General features: G+C 41.7%; 1 pseudogene; it reads right to left on the bottom strand.

The window, feature by feature from the left end:
• Positions 1-6,284: 6,284 nt before the first annotated feature.
• On the bottom strand, positions 6,285-7,075 carry LOC129521637 (biliverdin reductase A-like; annotated as a pseudogene).
• Between the last annotated feature and the right edge of the window lie 1,343 nt (positions 7,076-8,418).

The following is an 8,418-nucleotide window of genomic DNA, read 5'->3' as shown; positions in this document are numbered from 1 at the left end:
TCAAAGCACTGGAGCCACAAGAGGACTTATGTGTTATTTTTGCAAAAATGTGTAACCTGAGTCTCATCATGAGGAAATGTCAGAATGTCCCACATTGAGGAATATTCTACAAATAGCTGATTAGTACATTTTAAAAGCATCAAGGTCATTGTAGTGAATTGAATTGTGGTCCCAAAAGATATGTCCACCTAAAACCTCAGACTGTGACGATGTGGGGACAAAAGTCTTTGCAGATATGATTAAGGGAAAGATCTCAAGATGAGATCATTCTGGATTATGGTGGGCTAAATACAGTGATAACTGTCTTTATAAGAGACAAAAAGAAGACATAGGAACACAGAGAGAAGAGGCCTATCCCAAACGGAGGCAGATATTAAAATTAGGGAGCCCTAACTCGAAGATTGGTGGCAGCCCCCAGAAGCTAGAGGAAAGACATGGAGCAGATTATCCCCAAGAGCCTCCCCAGGGGACAGATCATGACAACACATGGATTTTGGACCTTAGCTCTTCAGATCAGTGAGAGAAAAAAATTCTGCTGTTTCATGTTACCAAATGTGTGGCAATTTGTTATAACAGCCCAAGGAAACTGATACAGCCATGAAAAAGAAAGGAATGTTGAGGATTAGCTCTAGATGGAAAGGGACTAAGGAGGCGATGCAGCACTCAGATGTAACATGTTATCCTGAATTGGATCTTGGACCAAGGGAAAGGACTTTAGTGAGACAATGTGTAATGCCGAATAAGATTTGTAGATTAAATAATAGTGTTGTTTAAGTGTTAATTACATGTCTTCTTCATCATTTCTCTGAGGCCATACAAGAGGTAAACATTTGGGGAACTGGGTGGAAGGGGTATGGTCATTCTTCCCGCTATTTTCGCAACTCTTTTTGAAATCTGAAATTATCTCAAAGTAAATAATTTTTTTAAATAATTTAAATTGTACAGCCAATCCCAAATATAAGAATTACTGGGAGAGAGAAAAAAAAAAAAAGAATTACTGGGAGAGTCCTAGACATGCTACATTTTTTTAAAAGCAAATTCTGGACAATTAAATTTTGTTGTAAAGACTCAAAATGTGAGGATTTGGGATCGTAGAAGTGAGCCCCCTAATTGCTTACATATCGGGTCTGGAACACACCTCTTAATCTCTGTCGGCCTCAGCATCCTCTTGTGTGAATTGGGAAGGAGCAGAATACCTACATCATAGAGTTGTTTTGAGGATGATTTAGGTAAAATATATAAAGTGCTTACTCAGCACAGCCCCTAGCAGGTAGTAAGTAATAGCTTGTAACCATTAACAGCTTTCACTATATTGATCAGTGAATACACCCAGCCTTATGCTAGTAACACAGAATTAAGAAAAAAAAATGTAGCTTTCTCTTTTAAAAAAGCATTCATGTATTGAGGCAATCATGAAACCAAGTAGAGGTGATGGATAGTGCCAGATACTATGAGGGAAGATCTCATCAGCCTGCAGTTTCTTCTCCAGATTACAGTCCTAACTGTAAGTCGGGGAAATGCCTACATGGGCAAAGAATATTTGCAAAGAGGAGAAGCTTCATGAAAGCTGCTGAACACAACAGTTGACTAGTTCACAACTGGACATGACGTGGCAAAGACTAAGCCGGCCGTAACCAGAAGTACTCAAGCAAGGGGTAATGTGCTCTCAGAATTATAAAACAGGAATTCCCCTGGTAAGCAGGAGGTTATAAAAAGGGACTATTGAAGATCTGTGTCTTGGTCCAATCAGGCTGCTCTAACAGAATATCACAGACTGGGTAGGCTTGTAAACAGCAGAAATGTATCTCTTACTGCTCTGAAGGCTGGAGTCCAAGACCAGGGTACCAGCCAGAGTCCCTCAAGGGTCCTTTTCTTGGTTCACAGCTGGTGGAAGGGGCCAGGGAGCCCTAATCCTACGCATGAGGGCTCCAGCTCCAAATGCCCTCGCATTGGGGGTTAGGCTCTCAACATCAGAACTGGTAGGCACAGACATTCAGCCCATAGCAGCCTGGAAGGGTTCATCTGCTGCAATTCTTGCCCTCCCCAGATCTTTTCACATCTTCCTCCATGTGGATTGGAAAGACATTCTCATCTCTGAGATTCAAAGTTGATTAAGTGTTTACTGGAATATCAGCTAAAACCCAACAATATGGCCAAGACCAAGGCCCTGTGTCCTCTTGCCATTCTCGCCAACTTCATCTAGAGCCCGTCATTGTCTCTTTCAAGTGACTTTGGGCCCTGCAGGGGCTGAGTACATTACCCTATTCCCTGCCAGCTCTGCAGAGGGCCGGCGCTGTGCCTCCATTCTGCCAACCACGCAGTTTGCCAGCAAATCTCTGAGCTGGGAAAATGCACACACATCAAAAGATCCATGAGGAGGTTCAGGAGCCAGACACAGAACAGAGGCACAATTGTAATTCAAGTCAAGACCACCAGCTTGATGAGAAGCCTTTGTGAGTGGCAACTGGCACACTCCTCGGGAGCATTTTGCGGTCTCTCCAAATAACACAGCCGCCAAGAGGCACCAAAGGCACTTTTGTGACTTTCCCCTCATAGCAACCAGGAGGAGGGAACATAATTCACTTACCCCAAACCCAGACAGGTTTTCCCCTCACTCTACACTTCCCTTAGGGTTTCCTCTACACAGAGAAGTAGCAGGAGAATCCTGTCTGCTGGCATTTCCCGGAGGAGGGCACACACAATTAACAATCTTGAAAAAACATGCACATCAAAGGCCTCATCCTCAAAAGGATCAGAGATGGAATTGCTTATTAGCAGATGCTGGAATTGGGTGCCAGGGGCATTTGTTCCCACAAATGTTTCCTTCTCCTGCAAGCATGCCACCTGACTCAAAGAAGCCCACTGAGAGGACAGGCTGAAAAGAAAATTAACTCCCAATCCCTGCTCCCTACCTCATTCCCTCAACAAACAGAGAGGATTCAGGAGACAAAGAGGAAACCAATTTAATCCCATTTAGCTGCTTTAACGGTTTTGTCTGCCTCCTTGTTTTTTAATCAAGGCACTGGTTGGCCTACAATTCGTGGAGATTTTTCATTTGCCATTTTGGCATGCAATCTCTCAATCAATACTCCTCTTTCGCACATCCAAAAGGCAGGAACTCACTTGACCATTCTGGGTTATTCAACTACAAGAAGAAATTGCTTCACTGAGACATGGATGACCTGCCAGCAACGACACTGGGGCACTCATAGTTTATTTTAGGGCAGGGTCAATTTAGTATGTATTCATGTAAGCCAGGTAGCCTCCCTTAATGTGCAAGAGAGAAATCCTGGATGAAGTATAAAGCTATCTCTAAGCAGTTGGGAGGACAGGAAAATCCACAAGTCATAAATCAACAATACCTCATTAAATGAGTCATCATCTCATTTAAACTGTAGAAACTCTGTGAGGTGTCTATTATTATTCCCAAATGGCAGGTAAAGAAACAGGTTCAGAGACGATAAGTGACCTACCCAAGATGACACCAAGAAGATACAGAGAAACAGGTCACCTAAAGCCAAAGAGAAAATGCTTCCCAGATTAACTCAGGTGACCCTTGAACAACATGCATTTGAACTCCCCAGATCCACACATATACGTGTTGTTGGTTTTTTTTTTTAATAAATACAGTACAGGACTATAATGTATTTTCTCCTCCCTATGATTTTCTTCATAACATTTTTTCTCTAGCTTTATTGTAAGAGAGCAGCATATGACACATAGAGCATACAAAATATGTATTAATCGACTATTTATGTTATCAGTAAGGCTTCCGAGCAACAGTAGACTATCCGTAGTTAAGCTTTGGGGAAGTCAAAAGTTTTACTTGGGTTTTTGACTGTAGGGGCGGAGGGTGGGGAATCAGTGCCCCAACCCTTGCGTGGTTCCAGGGTCAAATGTATAGTAGAGTGAGAACCATCAAGAATAGAACCCAAAAGACTTGAGTTTTCTACAGTTAGAAAAGACCATTCTAGCCACAGGAACGTGAGAGATGTTCAATGTCATCTCCATCCTCTCCATGCCCATTCTGAGTGTCCTAAACTTCACAGAACCTGGTGTCAATTCACATTTTCTTTTCAAACACCCAAACTCTTATTTTCCCCCTTTAGACTGTGAACTTCAGCCAAAAAGGTTATTCCTCCCTGGAGGGGATCCTCAAAGTCCACATCAAGGAATGTGACAATGATTGTGCCAGTTCTGTTATCTCTTTCAATGTACTTCCTAGCTCTCCTAAAAATAAGTAGTTGTGCAAATGCTTAGGAAATATATATATACACACACACACACATATATATATGTATATATACATTTATATAAGAAATACATATGTATATATTTGGAAAAATGTACATGTATATATTTGGAAATATATATATATGCGTATATATTTGGAAAATACATATCTGTATATATTTGGCCACAGTGCTTCTTTCTAAAACAGTGCAATTTGGGGAAAAAAAGGGGCACAGGATGGTGAAGAGCAGGGAGGTAAAGAGAAATGTTGACATTTTACTCTGAACACTTTTTTTGACCCTTCTTTTTAATAAAAACAATCCCTATGTTTTAAAGTCATTTTTAATATAGTCGAATAATTAGTGATAATCAGTTGTATAGAGAATAACAATCTCTTGGGAGGGATTTGATTGAATATGCTCCAAATTTTGTTACAGGGGAAACTGTCTTCAGGAGGATGGTAAATCTAAGTAGTTCAGTTGTTAGAGAGTTTCTTTTTCTTTCTTTCTTTCTGTCTTCTTTTTTTTTTTTTTTTGCCAATTGACTGAGATTTATTAATATGTTTTACATGGCAAATAAAGGAACCTTAAGGATTTTTGGTATTTAGATTTAAATGAATATATCTATCTGCCTGTTTTACCTTGAGGTATACGGTGACAGAACAATGGAAACCGAGGTAGACATCAATGACTTCTTAGCTCCTGAACTGGTTAAACTAAACAATGGGGTGGTGGTTGGCAAAAAGGAAGAGGGAGACACAAAGGCAAGAAAACAAACACAAGCTTTGAAGAAAAGGCCACAGGACCACCAATGGAATGAAAGAGCAAATTCCTGGGAATCTGCCTCAGGGTCAGCAGTCTCTCAACAGGAGCAATGAGTCTAGACAAACCAAGGGCTGCAAGTATGAACACATTTGTTGGGTCTCAACTGGATGCCTCCTTCTTGGTCTCCAGTCTCATTTCCTCCTGGCAGCCTTCCGAGTACCTAAATTGGAAACCTGACCACATCACTCCCTGTTAAATAACACCCTTCAGTGCCTCTGTACTGCCTAACATATAAGACCCCAGCTCCTTCATCTAGCTTATCAGGATCCCACAATCAGATTCACCTCTCTGGGTCTCCCTCCTCCAGAGACAATGCTCCAGCCACACCGTTCCAGGCTGTTTCTTCCTTCCTTCTCTTTGCTCATGTCAGTCCTCTGCCGGGAAAGTCCTCCTCTGATCTTTACCCAGCTACCCTAGTTCTCAAGATCTGGTTTGTGGATTTTCCCTGAACCTTCCTTCAGATGACCAGGGGCATCTCTCTTTTACTGGAATCATTCCATTACAATGACTGGTTTGTGTGACTGGTTCCCTTTCAACACTCTGATTTATTGAGGGCAGTTGCTATGTTTTACTCATTTTTAGAATCCCTGGCACCTACCATAGTCACCCACTGAAAGTTTGTTGAGGGAAATAAAATTCCTTAAAGTGGGGAGGGGGGACCTCTGGGTGGCTTGGTGGTTAAGTGTCTGCCTTCAGCTCAGGGCCTGATCCTGGAGTCCTGGGATCGAGTCCCACATCGGGCTCCCTGCATGGAGCCTGCTTCTCCCTCTGCCTGTGTCTCTGCCTCTCTATCTCTCTCATGAATAAATAAATAAAATCTTTTTTAAAAAAATAGGGAGGCTTCTATGTACTATTTTGCAGTGGTTAGTACATGAGCAGAGTTTAAAGGCTGGTTCGCTTTTTAATATCTAGGTGACTTCAAACAAGATTTTCTAACGTATTAATGAAAACCAACCTGGTAAAGTAAACTAACCCCATCTGATAGGGCTATTGGGAAGAGTAAATGAAATCAGGAATATGAAGCATTTAGCTCAATTCACCCAAGGTCAGTTCTTTCTTCGTGCCTATGCCATGTGCCCCCAAATCTCAAATATCACTCCCAACACAGTTCGGGACAGTAAACAAAGTCTGTTTACCCAAGATATGCTTAATTGTAAGAATAAAGGTCAACTCTTCATACAAAGGAAACTATGGTCCCATCTTAGAAGTGCTGCATGCGTCCTTCTCTTACTTCTTTGAGTAGCAGTATTTCTGGATTTCTTCTGCGAGCCATAGGCAGTGCAGGATGCACTTCTTTTCGGCAGCCAGCTCCTTTTCAGAAAACTGACCCAAAAGTTTCTGAACAAATATATTTTGATCTTTCAGGAAAATATTCTTATTGACTCCTACATTTGGCATGTTCTCCAGGGAAACAGATTTAAAATGGAAGCTTAAATGTCGGTTTCGTTTTAGACCAGGACTTTTCTCTTCAATTCATGTGAGTGGATGTTTGTTCTCTGTCTCCAAGCACACAGTCATTTTCATATATTGATCTTGCTTTCTTTCTTCCAATGTGGCGGATATAAGAGAAAGCTCCCCAAAGAGGGAGACCAGCCAGGTCAGGTGAGAAATGCCACTAAACGCAGGGAAACCAAACCACTCTTCTTCCAATGGACCAGCTGTGAGGAGAAGAGACCCTTTCAGCAGATCTTTCCCCACCACTTTTTTCAGGAATGCAAACTCTTCCATCAAGAGTTCAACATGCTCCTCATGCAAGACCTTCCCTTTCTGCTCAGCCAGCTTCCACAGGTCCTGAGCTTCTGCCCAAGAGAGTGTCATGAGATATTCCACAAGGACATGCTTGTCAGCATTAAGGAACTGCCTGATATTGTCCGCACGGCTGGAACTTTCACTGCAGATATAAGCAACTTCAACCTCCTGGCTGGAAAGAGCATCTTCCAAAGAAATCTGCTGGACTTCATCAATGTTCCCAAGCTCTCGTCTCTGCATTCATCTTGATCTCTTCCTTCAGTGGCTGTCGCGGGGCACAAAGATCCGGCCTCCGTGCAACCGCCCTGCCACTGCCACCTGCCTGGCCATGGAGGCGGGCCTGTTAGAGAGTTTCTTACCCCTGCAGTGGGTGCCACTGGCACTCCAGCAGAGCCCTTGCACCGGGCCAGGACATCCATCCTCCAGAGGGTGAGAGTGTTGGCTGCTAATAGCTCACTGTTACTTCTTTCTCCAGAGAATTGTTCTCTGCCCTGTGGGAGCCTCCTACCTTTCCAGAGAGGTTATTTTTCTACCCATGTCCCATTCCCTGGAGGAGTAGGAGCTGCTGAAAGAAGTTGTGAGCAGCCAATGTCTGAGTGACATGGTGGTTTGAATGCTCGGCCTCCTAGACTCAAGAAGAGCTGGGATCAGGCTGAGGCTCAAACTCCAGCTGTGACTGCATCTTTGCTGAAATCCTCCCCTTTGCCCCATCCTGCTTCCTTGTTTCCTTTCTTCTGTGAGCACTACCTCAAAAAGTCTTTCACAAGAATCCTTGTCTCGGGCCCTGCTGCTAAGGAGTACAACCCAAGATGTCCCCATTGCTCCCCACCAAAAGGGGCCACATAGTGCCTGAGCCTCTCACAAATGTATTCAGTAAACCTTCAATGAGCAGACAACTCCAAACCTATTTAAATTATTCCAGGGCACACAGAAAGGAAAAAAAACACACATCCAAATTCATTTTGTGAGGCCTTGACATCACGCGAATACCTAACTTCTGTGCTTGTGCTTCTGACAAAGCACAAGAAAACAATCAATTGATCTGACACATAGGTATTAATGCAAATATTTTTAAGTAAAATATAAACAACAACAAAATTAGCTATTGAAAGAATGACTCACCATGCCCAGATGAGTTTCATAACCTATTGACATAATTTGCCCCATAAGGTGGTCAGGGACCATAAAACCTATGATATTCTAAACATTATAAAAAGATACTTGATTAAGTTCCATATTTATTTATTATTTTTAGGAATAGTGGATACTTTAATAGAGATATATAATATAGATATAATAAAGACATCTGGAAAGTATAAAGGAAGAATAGATTTTATTTCAAAAGCAGAAAAAAGGTTTTAAATTCAAATAAATGTAATAAGAAACATAGGATCTTTAAAAACATGTAAAACATAACTATTAGAATATAGACGGTATTAATAAAAGGAAAAATATTTGCTACTCTTTTCTAAAATACCTCAATCTTATTAAAAAAAAAAATCTCCCTAAAGTATGAAGGTAATTAATGTGATCTCTATTAGAATCCCAAGAAGTCGATTTCATTGACTGGTTGAGTTTTTTTTAGGAAAGAAACAAGATCTCAGGGAAAAAT

The sequence above is a fragment of the Nyctereutes procyonoides genome, unplaced genomic scaffold (assembly GCF_905146905.1).
Source record: "Nyctereutes procyonoides isolate TBG_1078 unplaced genomic scaffold, NYPRO_anot_genome, whole genome shotgun sequence".
In the NCBI taxonomy this organism is placed as follows: Eukaryota; Metazoa; Chordata; class Mammalia; order Carnivora; family Canidae; genus Nyctereutes; species Nyctereutes procyonoides.
Note: the sequence above shows the minus strand (reverse complement) of the source record. Positions and strands in the feature narration are given on the sequence as shown.